This window comes from Macaca fascicularis, chromosome 20 (assembly GCF_037993035.2).
Source record: "Macaca fascicularis isolate 582-1 chromosome 20, T2T-MFA8v1.1".
Classification (NCBI taxonomy): Eukaryota; Metazoa; Chordata; class Mammalia; order Primates; family Cercopithecidae; genus Macaca; species Macaca fascicularis.
The window spans coordinates 60,335,229-60,356,384 of record NC_088394.1 but is presented as its reverse complement, the minus strand read 5'-3'; the positions used below and the strand labels follow the sequence as shown (position 1 = coordinate 60,356,384).

General features: G+C 36.8%; 1 long non-coding RNA gene across 1 annotated transcript; it reads right to left on the bottom strand.

Annotated features, from left to right (window-relative positions):
• Nucleotides 1-11,607: 11,607 nt before the first annotated feature.
• On the bottom strand, nucleotides 11,608-20,931 carry LOC141409318 (uncharacterized). Its single transcript, XR_012429309.1, has 3 exons — nucleotides 20,753-20,931; nucleotides 18,482-18,518; nucleotides 11,608-11,720 (listed from the first exon to the last, which is right to left on the bottom strand). It is a non-coding gene; the product is annotated as an uncharacterized lncRNA (long non-coding RNA).
• Between the last annotated feature and the right edge of the window lie 225 nt (nucleotides 20,932-21,156).

The window sequence follows — 21,156 nt, the reverse complement described above, 5'->3', positions numbered from 1 at the left end:
CAGGTCTTTCCCATGCTGTTCTTGTGATTGTGAATAAGTCTAATGAGATCTGATGGTCTTGAAATGGGAAAGTTCCCTGCACAAGCTCTCTTTTTTGTCTGCTGCCATGCAAGATGTGCCTTTTGCCTTCTACCATGATTGTGAGGCTTCCCCAGCCATGTGGAACTGTAAGTCCAATAAACCTCTTTCTTTTGTAAATTGCCCAGTCTCAGATATGTCTTTACAAGCAGCATGAAAATGGACTAACACACAAGGGATTTTCATGATTAAGGGCTTGGGAATCACTAACAACTTCCTAAGGCCGTATGTAAACAAGTGGAAGTATTTTCCATTTACAAGCCAGGAATATATTAATCCATCTATCAATTTGTTTGTTCAACATCTATTCATATGTATTTTGTGATCACATTAAGTGGCCCAAGGACCAAATATAATAATAATGAAAAATTCCATGAACTCACGGTACTCAAAATGAAGTGAAAAACACATTATAGTTCTGGGCCAAAAAGACACAGGAAAGAAGATGCTAAGAACTTAACCATGTATCACCTTCAAGAAACTATTTCCCAACTATGGTGTGTAGCACACACCCTTTATCTACGTCCAAAAAAAAAAAAATACAAAAAGTAATATCAGTATTGCAGAGAATGTCTTCTGTGCAGTTATATTAGTTACATGTTTTTGAAAACTAATTTTCTTTATTCCTCTAAGTATGAATTATCTGTTTTCTACATTCATTCAATATCTCACCCCAAGATATTCTATGAGGGAAAGGATGGGGGAGGATAATGTCAGAAAATACACGTCTAGTCTGACATTGCTGATAATTAACTGGGTGACCTTGGGCAAGTTACCCTTTTTTCTTGGTCTTGGCTATTTAATTTATATAAATCTAGACAATCTAGATGAGGATGATTCAAGATGCCAGACGTAAACAAATGTGATCTTTATTGCCTAAAGAAAGTGTTTCACAAAGTTGGAAGACTTGCTGTTTTCCACTTGGAATAAAATATAGAACATCTATGGCCCTTGGTTGACATTTATATTTGTCTTTTCTTTTAAATTCTTAGGACAAAACGCTCTTTATTTTCTCTTTTCTGTTGTGAATGTTTTGGCATCAATGACTTTGGGATCGTTTGTCACTTGTCCATGGAATTTCATGAATTTCCCAGTAATTCTTCAATTCTACTCCGTGGCAATTTGCTGGCCAGATGTTTCCTTCTGACCTTCCTATAATGGGGAATATGGCACAATAATCAAAGAAGAAATTTGTCCCCAGTCCAGGGAACTTTTGCATGTTACTTTATTTCAAATTTAAACTTCAAAAAGTTTGGGAGATGCTGGAAAATAGTAGCAAAAATCCTGACAGAACTCAGAGAAGACAATCAAGCTTTATATGTGGAAACATCTAATTCAAGATTCTCACGCCCTTTTGTCTAGAGAACACTGGCATGGTTAAGAGAGAAAGAAAGTAAGGGGGGTGGGGCAGAAGGGAGAGAATGTTAGCTACATCTGGCTTTGTTATTCACTATGTAAATTTGTATATTTATTGAGGCCTCAGTTTCCACATTATACCACAAGAATATTGATATAAACCAAAGATTATTAAGTCTATGTTTGTAAGCTTGAATTGTTATGCAAAATAAAATACTTGTTTGGAATATATATATATATACACACACACACACATATAAATAATTGTATGTACATAATAATGTATAAAACAAATATGACAAATTTACAATTAAAACAGGGTGGTAGTACCAAAGCCAGAATTACTGAGCATCTTTCTCCAAATTTCAAGTCCATCCAAAAAACACCTGTGTGAGTATATGTACACATGTGCAGTCTTTTGCATACACACAATCAGGTTTTATAGTTTATCAAGATTTTTTTGTCCAAAGATTTTTAAATCAGTACTTAAAATTATTTCTATAAAAAGGCTTACAGAGATATAGAAGCGATCACTTAAAATTGTACTTTCAATAAATGTCACTAATGTCACTAGATATTTACAGATTGCTTTAAAAATAGACTAATTGATATTTCCATTAGCAAAGTATATCCTTATATTTTAGCCATCAATTAGAATTATAGTTATTTTCTTCTTAACTTATGCCAGTCTCATAAGTATTTCAAAAGTCACTGTTATTTTAATTTTCATTGACTTCACTACCATAAAGGTAGATAAACTCTCATATGTCTGTTGAACTGTTGGATTTGTTCTTTGTGAATTGCCTTCAACACATTTAACTCATTTTTCTATTTTGCGTAAATTAAAAATGTAGTATATCTTAGGTATGGCAATTAGAATTTTTCAAATCTATGGTTTGTGTATTTTCTTTTTATGGTATTATAACTCAAAAAGTTTTCTAATTTCTATCTTGTCAAATGGGGCTCAACTTTGAATTTTTGCATATAAAGAATGGTTATGTGAGAAGTTATTAAAACAGCCTACAATAGTCTGTATGACCTGATTCCATTTTATCTCTTAATATCCCTCCAGTTCTTGAAGCCAGATACTGATTATGCTCTTCTGTGTATAAACACACACCTTAGAACCTTTACCTCAGTTCCTGACTCTGCTTAGAGCTCTGTGTTCTAAGGCGTCTGCCTGAATTACTAGTCAGTTTCTTTAAATTTTGGCTCAAGTGCGATATTTTCTTTCTTTCTTGTTTTTAGAGACAGGGTCTCACTTTGTCAGCAAGACTGGAGTGAAGTGGTGTGATCATAGCCCATTGCTGCCTCAACCTCCTGGGCTCAAACAATCCTTCAGACTCAACCTCCAAGTAACTAGGATGACAAGAGCATGACACCATGCCCAGCTAATTTTTTTTTTTTTTTTTTTTTTTTTTTTTTTGGTGAAGATGGAGGTATCACTGTGTCATCCAGGCTGGTCTGGAACTGCTGACCTGGAGTGATCCTCTTGCCTTAGTATCCCACTGGGATTACAGGTGTGAGTCAATGCACTTACCAAATGACACATTTTCAATGAGTCCTATTTTATGGTATTACAAAGAATCGTAATCTAGCCTACTCTTTACCCACCCTCTTCGGCCCCAGCATTCACAATCTCTCTTTCCCAGTTTCATTTTATTTATACTTTTTTCCACAGCCCTTGTTATTTCATGGCAAAATAGATTGTACAATTATTTATTTTGCTTGCTAGTTATTGTCTCCTATTTATTCAACATGGAGATCCGTGTTTCATTTAATTGTGTGCCTCAAGCACCCAGAATTACACCTGACTAACAGGATTCAATAACTATGCATTTAATGAATGAAAGATGTATTCACTTTCTAGTTTTCCACAAGAGAATTTTGATATCATTTTTTATTACCATTAATTTTACATCTAGGTTTTCTTCTAAATGAGTTTTATTTTTCTGCTTAGTATGAGAGAGCAGTCCCCTCTTATTTACTTTCAAACGGATTGTTCCAGCTTGATTGAATAAACAGAACATGTCTCATTCCACTGAATTAAAGTAACATCACTACTATACATTAAACTATGATACACTTTGGGATCCAGTTCTGGAAACATTCTGTTTTTTTTTCACTGAATATTTTGTCAATCTCCATACCAATGTCATATCAACTTTATTATGTAGCTTGAGAATATAATCTCTCAATCTAGAACTGCATCCCTTTCACACTCCCAATTTTCTGCTCCCTTGCTTACATTTGTACTCAAACACACTTTTCCACTTGTAGTGTCACAGGGTTCTTGGGGTGTCACTTCACCAGCCAGAAACCTCTGTGGCCAGTGGCACCTTCTGCCTCAGTATTTCTCATACTCAGAGCTGAGCTCATTCTCCTCACTTGGCCTGGCAGGCTGCACTTGGCTCACTTTACCAGCATGGACCCCACACCTGCTAAGGGTAAGCCAGGTTTAGAACAGCACGGGCTGTGTGAGCAAGCAAGCATGGAGTCCGGCCACTGTGCATGGCCAGGGATGCTGACTGTGCAGCAGAGCAGGCAGATCCAGGCACTGACACAGGTGCAGGCTCTGTGCAAGGCTACAGCTGGACCACATGTGCCACACATGGCTTCCACTGTGGGCAACCATGTCTGGAGAAGGGAACACAGCGACACCCAGAAGCCTGGAGATGCCAGGAACTGCAAAGCCCCAAAGAGGGTGTCACTACTCTGGCTCAGGGAGACCCTAGGTCTGGGCTTCCTGAAGGGTTGCTGTGCTTCTCTCCTTCTTATCACAAGCCACATAGTGAGTGGAGGGCATGTTTCAGTCCTGTTTATATTACAGCTCCTTCAGTTCTGCCATTCAGAGGCTCCAGAGTTCTTGTCCTGCATCCAGGAAGAATGAGGTAGGCAGAAAACTGGAGGGTAAGGCGGAGAGGAGCTTCAATGAGTGACAGAACAGAACTCAGGAGACCTGAAAATGGATAGTGCCTTTCCACAGGCCATGCCAACGAGTGTCCAGCTCTCAGCAGTGTCCAGCTCTCAGCAGAGAGGAGAAGTGCAGTGGTTACTTCCTTTCCACAACTGGTAGTCCTGACATCTGTACAAATCTGGCTGAGTCCAGGGTTTTTATGGGCTCAGAATGAAGGAAGTGAGTGCTGATTGGTCCAAGGATAGCCATGGGCAGGCCCGGAAAAAGTACCATAAGTTCTCACTCTGGGCCAAGGACTCCACCTGGAGCTGGCAGCTCAACCCCCAGGCTTCAGGCTGTCCTGGCTTCAAGGTAGGGTTTCACCTGGGACCTACCCCTTTCTTCCCAGGAGCCTGTCTGCCTCCTGTCCTCAACATGCCATCCACAGCACCCAGGCTGTTCATGCTGAGGAGTGCCTGTAGGCCTGCACCGAGCTACCCTCAGCCCACCCCTGGCCTCTTTCCTGGACTCCTCAGTGCCCAAAGTCTGGATGGGGCCAAGGCAACTGGAGGACTAGCGTGTAGCACCGCCCTGAGTGCACACACTCCCAGCGAGGTCACTACAGCACCTGGGCTCGGTTCAACTTTACTCCAGAATTAGAGCAAGTGCCAGAATAAGGGAGAGGCCAGGGAGTGGGAGCAGGCAATTCTGAGCCTGTGGGGATAGGGGGCTTCCTGGGCCCCCAAGAGTGCAGGGATGCCCAGGCCTGAAACCATGGCTGAGTGGCTGCAGCTGTGCCTGGGAGGGCAGGTCTCCCCTTGACAGCTCAGTAAGGGGAGAGGCTCCTGCCTGTTCCCAGCTCCCAGGAATCCCACCAAGTCCAACCCCTGCTGTACCTCCCCTGCTGAAGCCAGCATCTTGGCAACAGCTATTCCAGATGGGCCACTGCTGCCATCAGTAGCATACCATACAATTGCATTTATCTCTTGGGTTTACTGATTATATTTTACTTATCCTATCTAGAATTGTACTCAATAAGGTCAAGCGTTTTGTTTCTTTTGTATATTTATTTATACCTATCCACCAACAAGTGGGACAAATGCAGGTTAATGACTAGTAATTCCTTGATAAATGAAGAAATCAATTATGATTTCTGGAAGTACATTGTTGAAACAGAGGAAAACTATTGTTAATTGTATGTTTTCTCCATTAACCTTACTAAATACTGTATTAATTCTAATATATTATTTTAAATTCTCTAGGTAAACAGTCAAATCACGATCAAAACAAAAGATAATCTCTCCTTTCCAAGTGTTTATATTTTAATCTCTTCTTTCCAAGTGTTTATAAATAATTAATGCTTTTCTCTTAATATCCATACTTCTGAATCAACCTAAAACATATGTGTCTTTACCAGCCTGCTGATACAAATAATAGACAAGTCTTACATTTTGATATCCTAGGAACACAAAGAAAAGTCAACAGCAATTTCCAGGGCAATACCTGTCTTGTTTTAGCCCTCGTTCCTACTGCATTTAACTGAACAGCTAGTCCCTGGTTTCATATATTGTTTTTACTTTCTCTCTTTGAACATGGTCCTCATGTTGTTTCTGTGGATCAGTCTTGAATCTCTTTAAGAATATGCATCATGTATTTTTTTGTTTCCATTTCTTGCTGTGATCCCTTGTAAGCAAATCCCAGAAATAAATAAGCTCCAATCCCAACTAAACAACACTGACATCACTCCTAGTGTCCAGATGGGTGGATATTATTATCCCTACTGGAGAAACACAGTAACAGAAACTCAGTGGGTTAAAGCCACTTGCTCCATTACAGCTTTTCTGATATTTTTATATAAAAACCCACCTAAAAATTCCTCAAAGTGAATATAAATGTAGAAAAACTTAAATTTTTATAATCCATACATCTGAAGTCATATTATACATTATAAAATAGAAATAATGTATGAAACAAATTATTAAATAAATTATACTACAGAGAATTTGACATTTAAATTGAAATAATTTAAAAAATTCAGCTGATGACCTTATTCATTTGGGATCATTTTCCCTTTCTAAACTACTATCATAATCTACCAACTGATAAAACTATTTCTTGCATGTCTTGATTGTCTCCATCCAATCCATTATTTCCACTTTCTAAAATAAAAATGTACACTCATGTCCCCCTCAAAACACACACATACAAGGATATGAGTCCCTGCCTTTTGCAGCAAAATTCTAAAATGGGTCCTTTTTGATTAGATTAATTTCAACTTAACTTTCTTTCCATTACTGCTCACCATTTCTAGACATATATATGTGTGTATATAATATATGGTACTTTCTGAAAAGCGCTGGATTGCCTTTGCACATATTGTTTTCACTCCAGGCAATGCCCCAAACCTAGATATCTTCTACAATTCCCCCAGGATCCAGGTCAGATTACTTCCTTTATGAAGATTTCTGTGTAAATGGAAGCCCAAGGATTGCAAGTGACAGGATATCCAAACCTTAATAGATTTGGCAAAGGCAAATTCTCTGACTTTGTAAGTCAAAGCTGACCACCCCATTCTCTACACCCCACTTTACACTGAACTGTGTCTCAAATTTAATCCTTTTCTTGGAAGAAAAATATTAGAAACATATCTTATTTCTTGATATATTGAAATTTCACAGCATGATTTTTGGTCCATGGTTCTTAAATAATTGCATCAATCTACATAAAACTTTAACAAATTGAATTTTAAATTTGAGGAATGGAAAGAAAAAGAGATATAGGAGAAAGAAAGTAAGATATAAAGAAATGGAAAGCAAGAGAGAATTTTGATCAACTCCAAAAAGAAGAAACTTCTGTGCTCTGAACTTGTAAGATGAAGGGAGTGCTATTTATGAAGTACAGTTTTCTATAAACATAGGCTCATATTGATTTTGATGACTTTTCTTTTTTATACTCCAAGCATCTGCTGAATATTGTTGTTGAGTTAAAGCTTGGTGCCTCAGTACTGACAAGTAACTGCAGTTCAGTGGGTGAGCTAGATCTCTTACGAGTCAAAAATCCTAGATCATAAATCTCAAAATAACAAATATTCATCAAAAGTTTTGTGACACATTTTTTTCCCATTTTTAGTTCCAAATGTTCCAGTAAGATCCTCCAAAGACATAGGCCAGCAAAACCTCTCATTGTATTTATCAGACAGTACAATGCACTTTTACATTGTGAGAATATTTATACTACTCTTAAGTCGTTCTGCAGTAGTGCATATCACGGATTTTTAATGTACATTTCCCCTAGAAGTAGAACATATATTCATTTTTTTAAAAATGTGCACCATGAAATAGCTAACAGTATCTTCTGAGTGGTAGCATACTAGGAATCTTTTGTTTTTACAGAAAACAAAACCTACAAAAATACTAGCAAATACTACAATTCTGAGTCACGTTTAAATTTTAGGGAAAAAAATGTTTCTCTTTTCCCCACTGAATGTGTTGTGAAACCTGAACAGAATAAATGTAGCAACTATTTGAGGACTAAATAGAGAGCAACAGGCAGATTGAGGAAGAAAACAAGAATTTATGTACCATTGAAATTATCGTTTTTCTCCCCTTTTAGTGTCTCCCAGCCTATACTCAAGGCAACCCCAAAACAGAAATTGGGCTGTAGCCTTAGCAGTGAGGGCTGAAAGACAAACTTATAGTTCATACAGGAGATGTAAGAAAGAGGTCTCTTAAGAATCCTAGATAGTAGAAAAAAATCTTCTGTTTTCTATTATTTCTCTTTTCTTCTTTCTATTGTTCCTCGGGCCAGGATAGCCCATAGGCACTGAACACTGGAGGGAAAACCATGGGTCTCAAAAGGATAAAATAAACTTCCTGATTATTTTTCCTTTCTCTCTTTTTTCTACCACTTGGCCCCAGATGTAGGTGCATTTATAGGAAGTGCATGGGATAACAGTGTAAATAAAGCCCCAGCTCTCTGGGTGAATATTCTCAAAAGGAATCTCAGGGAGTTGTAAAGTATAGAAGAAATGAAGAGAGAGGAATTCAAAAAGGAGACATCATATATTTGTTTATGAACTTCTGGGATCACCCATGAGCCATTCTTGCATGATTCTGACCCTAAGCAGTATTCATTAGCCTTTAAGAAATGACCAACAGGATAGACCACTCTGAAGTTCCCAGGTAGGCCACAGGGTACCGCACACAGGAAACCGTTCTGATTACTTCTGCAAAAACTTTGAAAATAAAACTGACTCCTTAAATATTAATTCAATTTATTTAGTAATTATAGGACTATACCGTTTTCTTTCATTCTTAGTGAACATTTTTTAGTTTATCGCTTCTCAGGAAATAGTTCATTTCTTGAAAATTGTTAAATTTATCTGTGTAGAGTTGTTTGTCGTATTCTCTTAAATTTTTGTAGTGTCTATGTGGTCTGTGGTGATAACCCTTCTTTCATTACTAATATTGATTATTTGTTTCTTTTTCTTGTCTGTCTTGCTAGATGTTTATCAGTTTACTTTTTCAAAGAACCAGCTTTTGGTTTTAGTGATTTTTCCTATGTTCTTTTCTGTTTCTATTTCATTGATTTCTGCTATTATTTCTTACTTGTTTTATTCTACTTGCTTCAAATTCATTTTTTGTCTCATTTCTCTACTTTTTACAGTTGAAAGCCTAGATTATTGATCAGAAATCTTTCTTTTATACAAAAAAAAATTCAATGTTAGGAGTTTTTCTCTGAGCACTGTTTTGTTACATCCCACAAAATTTGATATGTTTTGATATGATCGATTTAACGTTTTTTGTTTGTTTGTTTTTTGAGATGGAGTCTCACACTGTCGCCAGGCTGGAGTGCAGTGGTGCGATCTCAGCTCACTGCAATCTCCACCTCCTGGGTTCAAGAGATTCTCCTGCCTCAGCCTCCCAAGTAGCTGGGACTACAGGCGTGCATTACCATGCCTAGCTAAGTTTTGTATTTTTAGTAGAGATGGGGTTTCACCATGTTGGCCAGGATGGTCTCAATCTCTTGACTTCATGATCCTCCCACCTTGGCCTTCCAAAGTGCTGGAATTACAGGCGTGAGCCCACGCCAGACTGATTTCTTTTTTATTTAGTTCATAATATTTTCTATTGCTCAGATTTAGTTTCTTTGGGGTGAGTGAACAGAAGACTGCAGTTTTTCTCTGGTTGTTGGCTGGATGCATCCCCCATTTCCTAACCATGTGGGCCTCTCCATAGAACAGCTCACAAAATGGCAGCTGCCTTCCATCAGAATGAACAAATGGGAAAGTAAGAGACACTGAACAAAACAGAAACCAGACTCTTCTTGTAACTTAATCTGATAAGTTATATCCCATTCCTTTTGCTAAATTTTGTTCTTTAGAAGCAAATCATTAGTTCCAGCCTAGACTCAAGGGGAGGGGATTATAAAGGGCCGGGATACCTGAAATGGGGCATTATTGGTAGACATTTTAAAAGCTGCTGCTGAACATACAAACAAAGCACAAACAAACAAACAAATCAATGATAGAGGCACTGGAAAATGAGATACTGAGGTCCCAGTCACAAGAGATGACCTAACCAGGTAGACAGACTTCTCTCTCAACATGCTATCAAAGGCAATGTCTATTCTAAGTTACAGTGAAGTAAGGACTCATTTAGATATGAACTCAGATTTCTTTGTTACACTTCTGAGTTTCTATACCCAGGGTAGCAATTGAAATATTAGCATTTTCACTTGGCTTGCTTTTGTATTTCATTTCAAGAGTTGGCTCTGCTCCACTTTCTTTCATTTGATTAAAAAACAAACAACCACAACAACAACAACAACAAACTGCTTTTCAGACTATTTTACTGACTTCCAAACATGGAAACTTTGAGTCAGGGAAAACACATTATACCCTGGGACAGAGAGAGCAGGACAGAGCTGCTGAAATCCAAGGAACATCTCAAAGCAGCATGCATACTGGGCCAAGCCACATTCGCTGAGTCAGTGAGACTGCTCTCCAGAGCCATGCAATTTGGAAACTTCCAGGCGAAGATAAGAATGGCTCCACATTTTTGTGTCCTTCTATCAGAGTCTGAACAAGTGCTGTGCCATGGAATGAGTTCTTGGGATCAGTGTGGATTTTCTGCAAATGCAATCTCATTTTTGAAGTTTATCATATTTCTACATTTAAAAAACATAAAGGAAAATTATACATTCCAAGGGCTGACTTCATGCCACAAACTGGGCTAAGGCTGAAAGGGAGGCCTTTTATAGTTGATGTATGAGTTGCAGGAAAGAGGTCTCTTAATGCTCATAGTGGCTGGAATTTATATTTATCTCACGAAATACTTGCCACCACTCTGTGAGGTAAGAAATATAATTCCTCCTTTACAGATGAGGTATCTGAGGTTCAGAGGTTACGTGATTAGCTCACATTAAGTAGAGCAGGGCCGAGGCATGCTTCTCATTCTAGGTCTGTCTAATGTCAAAGCCTGAACTTTTCCTTGAGTTAACTCTCTTTAAAAAGACTTAAAGTGCACAGTTTAACAACAGATCACACCAGTAGATATTCCATCCTTTTTGACAGATTTTGTGGATGTCTGTTATTTTCTAGACAATCGTGTCATGAACTGGGAATGCAAACTAAAAGACTTCAATATCATTTTTTGGAAGTTTGCAATACATGGGAATGTATAACTTGTAAACAAATGTTATCATACAATGCAATAAGAAGTAATAAAACACGATCAAAGCATTAGGGCACTAAAATTTGGAAGAAGCTTTATAAGCAAAGCTAGTTTTGTTTAGTAGGATATATATATCCTCTGGTACCTGTAACTTTTAGCTTTCTGGAGTAATATAGAGGAGACACACATCTCTCAGCTATAATAATCTTAGTATATTTTAGGGAATAATTGGCTTCTGCTGTATCATATTATTGAATGAATAAACGAATAAACAGGTGAGTCTATGGTCATAGTTCTAACAATTATTTGAGTCGTAGATCATGTAGTGTTATGAGTTAATTACAGTTATGCATATGTCTGCTTATCCTTAATAAATAACTCGAAGATTTTTAGAAGCTATCTGATTAATATCTGAACACAAGTAGCTTTTAACATGCTAATTCGATGTCAATTGTTTTGCAAAAATAAATACAAACATTTGTAATGGTAATTGAAGTTGAACTTGCTATGATTATTTATTAATTCTAGTTTTCAAACATGTTAATTACTGCAGCTGAAGGAAACCCCCTCTCAAGATTTAAGAAATCCCATTAACTCATCTTTACCTGCTGAATATGTACTCCTTGTAAGACAGGCTAGTTTCAGTATATTTGCTGTTTACTGCTAGATACGTTGAATGACTTGTTTTTGGAGCAGATAACTGAATAGATGGCCACCTAGAGAATGGAGGGTTTGAAGGAAGTAAAATAAAAGGTAATTGAGCAAAGGGGGTTAAAATCTACTGTCAATAAAACACTCATTATGGGAGAATAATAGCTTATACATCTTTTTACAGCCTCAAGGTAAGACTAGTCTTGCATGATCATCTTTCCAGCTGTACCCAGTCTGAACTAGTCATTTGGTTTTCTGAACTTTCACAGCAGACTTTTTAAAACACCCACATAGACTTACCAGTTTTTCTCTTTTGGGTCTTCCCAAAGAACCTAGGCTAATTTAGATTCTTGAGTGGAAAAAAAGATATTTGGGTTATGCCCTTTTTAAGTATATATTAAAATATTACATAGAGAAGGCAATATGGCCTGTTAGAAAGAGGGGTTATTTTCTTGTCAACTCTCTTCAATATCAGGTAAATCTTAGCTTCAATCATGATTACGTTATCAACCACACCAAACAGTGAGGGACCTTGGATACAGATTCGCAAGTCCCACCTACTGTTTTTCAGGCACAATTATAAGATTATAAGCCCTCCTTTTTTTGGGGAAGGGAGGGATAAGGGTCTTGCTCTGATGCCCAGGCTGGAGTGCAGTGGCGTTATCATAGCTCACTCTGACCTCTAGCTTGTGAAGTCAAGCCACAACTACACCACACCAAGTTAAGTTGTTCAGTGTTTTGTTTTTGTTTTGTCTTTCTTTGTTGCCCAGGCTGGTCTCAAACTTCTGGCCTCAAGCTCTCCTCCTGCCTTGGCCTCCTAAAGTTCGTGGATTGCAGGCATGAGCCACTGTGCCTGGCCTCTAAGCACTCCAGGCACCCCCTTTTTAAATGCCAACATCCTTTAATTGTCCGAGTCTGCATTTCCAACAAAGACATTATCCTGACTTTTCTCCTTGCTTTGTCTGATTTTTCAAAGAGCGTATATGGTGGTGTGGGTAAGAGATAGCATTGTACTCATATAGAAGAAAACCTGTCTCAGTTATAGATTATCTGTGTAGAACTGGGCAAGTTAAAATAACGTCTTGAAGTCAAATTTCCCTGTCTATAAAATGAGGAAGACATTAGCCTTAGTTCACTGTATTGATCAGATTAAATGGTGTTCATAAAGCCCTTCATCTAAAATCTAGGACATAAAAATAAAAGCCAACACTTAATTAGACTCTGCCACATATCAGACAACATTCTAGTTACTCACCCTGTGTTTCCCTCACAGAAAAAAATTACATGACCCATAAGGATTCCATATTATGGATGATGAAATTTAAAACATATAGGGGTTAAATGTCTTGCCCAAAGTCATTCTAATAGTTAGTACCAGAAGTAGGACTGTAACACACAGTCTTCAGATTCTTGTTGTTACCTCCATATGCCTCACTGCCTACCTTAGTGTCAGCTGCAGATATTACTCATAATTATTAATTCCTAATTGTTTTCAAACATCCCTAGCAACACTTTATTGTAATTAATTATATAGCTAATTATATAAATGGATTCCCTATTAAAACAAACAACTTGTAAACTATGGCTAGATCTTCTGTGTATTTTTTTTCCTAAGGTTTTTAAATGGTCCCATATTTGATAGTCATTGACAAATATTGTGAATAATTGAATACATGTGGTACCTCTAGTAATGAATATATGTGGTACCTCTAGGACATGTACTCTGTAGACTCATGCCACACCGTAATTTGTTCATCCTGGCTCATCTGCAGAAACTGTCCCATGTGTCATGCATTGGGCTATGAGAACATCCCATAGGAGCATTGATTAAATGAATTATATCTGAGTTATGATGCTGTAAGCGCCAGGAAGTACTCTAGACTGGCAAATACATTTCATCCAAGGTAAGAATTGTTACTGTCACCATGTAGCCCAGCAAACTGAGGGTTGCAGAGATTATGTCACTGTCTTCTGTCTAGTAAAGGACACAGTCATAATTTCAAACCAATTATCTGTCTGCTTTCATGTATTTCACATAGAACTGCATGCTGTTAAATTTCAAATCTCAGATGAGGCTTAAACTGAGCTTTGAATCTGAAATAGTCCTAAAAGAGCAATTAAGTCACCTAATTATATCGAATAGAATACCCTTACATGGACTTAAAATTATTTTGCATTGGTTTTATTTTTTTATAGTATATTTTACTGTTTTTGTTATACATGAAAAGGTAATTATACCTTACCTATAAAACCCAAGGAAAGGTACTATTTTCACGTATTGATAACTTAAACATAGACATTGCATGCACAGATATCCACAGAGTACTGAACAAAATGCATAAATAACTCTTCTAGGTAAATTGATATATTTAGATGTCCACACACCAAGACAGAACCTGAAAATTTCATTGTCTCAGGCTGTCTCCTCTTCTTTGCATATTTTCTTTCTTTTCCTGGTTAAATAAGTTGACCTGTTTGCTCAATGTAGACATGGCCACAGTCAACACGTGGAACCATAATTCTTTTAGCCTTTTCTCTGGTTCTTACAATTATTTAACAAGATGCTTTGTAATTAATTCACTTCCTCCCTCCTCCTATATGACCTTTCCTTTCCCTGGCGTTAATATACATTTGCTACTTAGTAAGTGGACTCATAATTCATTCTTACCTCTATCCTCACCTTCAAATAAAGCACCTCTATCCCTAGATAAAAGCACTTCAAATATTATTTTACAAGGACTTTCAACATGTGGCCCAGAGACTTGATTGCCTTAAAGCTTAGAGTATCCTAAGAATATTTAAATGGACCCTTTGTCAGCCACCCCTTAAAAGTGAAATATAGCTATGCTTTTCTTTGTGTAGTCGTTGAGAATGGGCATTGTTAGACCTTTTATGTATGTAATTCCAGCTGATGTTCAATAACACTTTGTGAAATACTGATGATTCTACCCAATGTACAGATGAAGGTAAGAGCAGTTTAAGTCATCTACCTAGTACAGCAAGGGCCCCACCCAGATTCCTCTCACATTCATGTTTCCAATATATATTCATAGGACCTTCCTGCAACTCCCCTAGAGTGCCAGGATGTTAATGGTCTCAGAAGTAACTTCAGGCAATGATCAATAGAAGTGAGAAGAAAAACACCTAGCTTCTTGGCCTACCTGGTGGGAAAACTCTGAGGCATGTTCTATACTGTCTCTTAGAGTTTCCCAATGGGACTGAGCCTCAGTTGCCCATAACTGTAAGCTGCTTTTTAAAATATCCTTTGTTAACTACTAATCCTTCCCCGTCTCTCTGGCTCACTAGTAAGCACTCCCTCTTACTAAGTAAGAAGGTACTTCCTGGGATCTTTTTTCTCAAACCCTTGTCTTGGGGTCTGCCAGATCACAAAAGACCATTGCTAGAAGGTGGAACTCGGGTGAACAGTTACAAATTTTGGTTCGTCTGTGTACAAAGCCCACACTTGCACCCACACTTCCTACAGTGCCCTAGTTCAAATTTAGTACCCTTGTTCCTGTGATTTTCTTCCTGGTACAGAATTCACACTGGCAATGAATGCTCCCATCTTAGAAAGCTCTGATGAGGAAGTGGCATCTTAGAATTAATGTTTTTGTTGCTGTTAACATTTGAGCTTAGGCCAGATTCTTGTCCTTGGCAGGAGAAGAAAAATCCCCTTCCTTTAAGCACACCTAGAAAGGTCAGTCTTTGAAGATGCAAAAGGGATATTTATCTGGCCTCCAATTTCTTGTGTCCTTAGGTGACCTCTGTGGAGAGTCACTCAGATGCGTGCCAAGAAAGACTTAGCTGCTCCCTGCTGTGCACTGAAGCCCATAACATGGGGAGAAATGGCCCTGCTATTCCATTTAAATAAGCACTGAGCCAGCAGCAATAGCACTTTGCTAATATTGCTATAGGGGCATTCAATGAAAGCTAGTGTTGCTTTTGAACTCCATGAATCCGATGGCAAAATATAGACGTACAAGCATACACAGATAGAAGTAGATATAAAGGGAGATGTGTGTGTGTGTGTGTGTGTGTGCATGCGCACGTGTATGTGTTTTCTAATAGCTATTCAGAATTGAGAACCTCTTTCAAGTTTTAGATGGTACTTTTTTTTTTTTTTTTTTTTTTGAGACGGAGTCTCACTCTGTTGCCCAGGCTGGAGTGCAGTAGCACAATCTCGGCTCGCTGTAACCTCTGCCTCCCAGGTTCAAGTGATTCTCCTGCCTCAGCCTCCTGAGTAGCTGTGATTACAGGCACCTGCCAACATGCCTGGCTAATTTTTTGTATTTTAGTAGTGATGGGGTTTCACTGTGTTTCCCAGGCTGGTCTTGAATTCCTGAGCTCAGGCAATTCGCCCGCCTCGGCCCTCCAAAGTTCTGGGAGTACAGGCATGAGCCACCGCGCCTGGACTAGATTGTACTTTAAAAACATCTTCAGAGCATATTTAAAATGATAACTTGAAGAATAGCAGATGATGAAAATGATTCTGAAGAATATCTGTATCTTAACTGCATATTTCTCAGCATCTGATGTGTGTAGTCCATAGTAGTAAACCCGAAGAAGAAAATGTAGAAGTATTTTTTAATTGAGTTGAAGAAAGAAAAGAAAAATACCAGGTGCGTTTGGGTCTCCAGATTGACCATGGGGAAGCTGGTTTCAGTGGAACTGACAGTAAAGAGAGGGTGAGATGTGACATGCAGAGATAAAAGGCTGCATGGGACAAGGTCAGAATCTTGACTTCATCTTTAAGGGGACTTAAGAGGCAGGAATGCATAGGAATGGTGAAAAAGTGTATGTAAAGACCAAAGGTTCAAATTCAAATTCTGGCATTCTCACCTATATACAACTTATGTAGCTTTGATTAAAGTTGCTAACTTCTCTGTGTTAACTTTGCATTAAAAAATAGAGGTAATAATGCCAACCTCACAAGTAAAAGGCCCTAACAAATTAATTCAGAAACACCTCTTTCTTTTCATCCATTTCCTCTGTGGAGAATCAGACTCATTCATTACTCAGGCTATAATTATAATTATTATTAATCTTAATAGTAATATCATTAATAATTTATATTTTATAATACACTTTTATTGAAACTATAGGAAATATCTTTTTCTGTGTTAAAACAATCCAGAATTGATCAGAAAGGCAATATTATTGTAGCTTTTTTGAACATATGTTTAAAGATTTAAAAAATGTTAAAATGTTCTCAACGGATCTTGTCCAATTAATAAACTGCAAAATGGCCTGATAGCCATAGAGCTGATGTATAAAATTTTGAGTTAAAAGTGATTCTAAGTAAAAGAGAATAACACTAAATAAGATATATTTGGACTTCATTATACAATAACTGGTAAATTTAATATGGTTTTACTGTATTTTTACTGCTTTTTGCTTGTTTTTAATCTAAGGAAAATATATATTCATTTAAATAAAAATATTCTGAAAAGAAATAATATTTAACATTTTCATTTTCTTTTAGGATTTTGTGTAAGTTTGTGTGTGTTAACACATGCATATGTTATATACTTGGCTTTACACTTTATAATAAACAGTGTTTCTTAAATTTGAGTAATGAATCATCTCTTTTGCAAAGGGAAAAATATGTTTTTCTCAGACTGCTACAAATATGTCCTTTTGGAGCCTAGGAATATGCTATTTGAGAAACAATACCTTGAGAAAGTTAAAGCCTATCAAGTGAAATAGTTGTCCACTGCACATTACCACTGTGAAAGACATGCTTTGCATTTATAACTATTAACTATTCTAGGTAGTAGGTAGTCACAAAATGAACACACACACACACACACACACACATCATACAACCCTAAGGCCATTGTAAGTTGAATATTTTCTTCTTTCCATTATTTGAAAAAAATACATATACCATTTTCTCAAAAAAGTCTGTCCTTATTTGAGATTGTTTCTTTGAAATGTAATCCTAAAATTAGAAATAAATCATTTAAAGACCTGTCCATTTGTAAGGCACTTAACATATATTCACATATTTACTTATGGCAGTAATATGTAGTGCTACTTGTCACAATCTTTGATAGTGTATCGGTATGTCTTTCCTTTGGGATGCAAAGCCAGACTGTTGTAATTGCCAGGTGTTCAAAGTGACAACTCAATGTGCGATGCTCATAATAAACATTTTTGTAAAAAACACTAGAAATTAGTAAAATCATGTGAACTTCTTTTAGACTTCAAAAATCAGTGCCTTTCACAGCTAAAAACCCTGGCCCAGCACTTCCCTCGTCTCACACCCATAACTTCAGGAATTCTAGGGACTCTGGGAAAAATCCTTCTCCAAGAGCTCTTCTTATGCTTATGAATCACGTTAAAGAGTTGAGTTCCTTGGGATGACCCCGAGTATCTTTTAGCTGATTCTCTGGCATGAGAATCATGCCAGAGGCTGAGTCAATTAAGGAACTGCTTCAGGTTTACTCATTGAGGTTCCTTAGTCTAAACATTGGCAGTTTAATTGTTGGCATGCAGAACAATTTCTGAAAGAAATTTCTGATAGATATTATTTGTTGTAGCCTTGACTCTGCCACTATTAGATAGGTGAACTTGAGCAAGACACTCAGTCTCACGGAGCCTTGACTTCCAACTTTGGGACATGGATTAATTGAAAGTGATGCCTACCCTATATGCTTTTATAAAAATCAACACACTAGTAGGTCCTTAAAGACGGTGAACAGTTCAAATTCATCTTCGAATTATCAGTGGTAACCTTATGCCTAACATAAAGCTACTACCATTAGAAGTTCTTAGGATTAGTTTCATTGGTAATTAAGTCAATAAACATTTACTGATTACTTACTATCTGGCAGGTAATGTTTCAGCTACTGAAGATGTAACTGTGAACAAAATATAAACATGTCATTGCTCTCTTGAAATTTACTTTGTGGTAAATCTTTTTTGGGAGATAGACGGTTAAATAAATTTTAATATACATATATTAGATATACATAAACATATTTATATTTGAGCATAACAGCATATATTTAAAAATAGACAGTTTTATATTGAATAATATTTAATTACAATACATTGTTTATGTACAGAAAATGCATTGCAATATTCTTTTCACTGAGATAAAAATTTAGGCAGTTCGAGCTTTAAATGTTCACCAAATTGTTTTTTGCGATTATACATACCAACGTATGTGTTGTCTCAATATTTAACTTGCCTTTAAGGTAATTCTCTTTTCTACATATTTTTTTCACTGACATAGAAATTCCATGGAGATATTTTACAGAAAGTGTCCTTGGTCATGGTATTAGTTGTGCTCATGATGGTCAAAGGAAAGTATTTTTAGAAGAAAAATAACCTTGGTGGTCTTGTATTTAATTGGCAATAGCTGGAAAGGACTGTAATATAAATATTGAGATTATATATATGGATATATAGACAATTAAACTACATATTTGTCCCCCCAAAAAGGACAGAAAACATAATGGAAATTTCAGGGGCCAGATTTTGGCTTATAATAAGCTAATCACAAGTAACTTTTTTTAAAAAAAAATAGATAATAACAACATCATTTTTCCATGTTTGTGTGCATGTGGGTACAGATGCGCCTGTGAAAATGGAATAGACAACATCAGATGCTGTGAGTTCACTGAGAAGGTGTTAAACATGAAACAATCACCTTCTGGATGAGACTGTCATAAACAAGCTTAATAAGTAATTTCAATAACATGACAAGGCAACTGCCCCTGGCTAGACCAGTTTAAAACCTCCAGCCCCATAAAATGGAGTACTTAGGCGGGTATTTGGTGCTATGATGAAAAGTTCATCCACACAGGCAATTCAGCACCTGTTTACTGAACACCCGTAATATGCTTGGCACTGAGGCTACAGAGAAGGAGCTTCCCCATCCCCATAATGAAAAGATGAACATTCAGAAGACTCCATTAGGCAGGGGCAGGGGCTGCGGTTTAGAAGCCAGAGAGAAATGGATTTGAGTCCCAAAACCCTGATTTAGAAATCATGGGAACTTAATCATTCTTTCTGCTCTCAAATCATCAGGTTAACGGAAATAAAGATTCACAAGCATTCTCATGGCCCATTCCACTGAGCAGATGCATAGACCGCTCTGTTTTTCTAAATCTGCATTTCTGATAAAGTTCCAGCCTGAGAGCTGAAATTGCACCATTTAGAGAGAAACATGACATTCTCTATTTCATTAGTCAGAAAACCTGAAATCATTATATATTAGCTAAAAAAATTTTTTTCCAGGCCCTCCGACTCTGCATAATGTATTGCTTTTCACTGCATTAGTCCATCATTCAGAAATAAGTATATCCTAAAACTGACCCAGGCTAAGAAAGGAAATTTTATTTATCATAGGGTTAAAGTTTTGATAAAGACAAGTATTGAACTGGATGTTTCCTGACTATGTGGTAAAACAAACAAATACAAAATTTTAGAATGAGTGCAGTTTGATTGGAAATGACATATAATTTTAGTAGATTGTTTCCACATGCCGTCCAGTACTTAATTATAGAATGATGTAAAAGTCACTTGGCATCTCTCACAATCAAACTCTTTATCTTAAAACGGGAGATATTCACCTTTCTTATCAGATTATTGTAAATGTTAAAATAGATAATGTCACTCAAAAGCACTTTATGAATTATAAAGCATATATAAAAACATATATATATATACACACATTTTTTCTTTAGACGTTAGTATGTATCTAGCACATAATAGACACTCAAATGAGTTTTGAATAAATTAATAAATGTATTCAAGACTGTAATCAAATACTCCATTCAATCCTTACTTCCAACAAGCAATTTTAAGTTTGGAATACAGGCATAAGAATATTTAATTTACTGATTACTTTCTTGTGCCAGAGGAATTAGTCATTTCTATGTCATTAGGCTAGAAATTAAACTTGGAAATAAACCAAGAATGAAGATACTTTAGTAACTGATGAAACATTAAAGTTAACTTTTTAGATAAAACTGAGGTTTTTATAAGTTGGTAACTGAAAGCCATAAAAGAGTAGCATTGGTGTACAAATATTCCCACCACACTTTTTCCACAGATGGAAAAGGACCAGGAAGTTTAGGGGACTTACCTGAATTCTACATGAACAGAGAGAATGTCTTGGATACAAAGTGAGATGATATTACTGGACTAAAGAATGCATCAATTGCAAGGAAAAGATTCCATAGATGTCATCTTCATCTGTGTATCTGTTAAACAGAAGTAGAAATTTTTTGTGTGTAACTGAGAGCACTGTACTTTTGAGATTGTAAAGAATCCACTCTCTATTTCTTTGAAATATTATCCATATGTGTTTCTGGGAAAAAAAAAAAACTGTTCTAGTCTGGTGAGACGTCTGTAGCAACTGAAATTTTGTTAAATGCCAATTGTGTGCCAAGCATACCGCTAAGCTTTTTGCACACATTATGCTACTTAATTCCCTTTGCAATCCAGTGACGTAAGCATTATTACTGCTATATTATTAAATAAACTAAC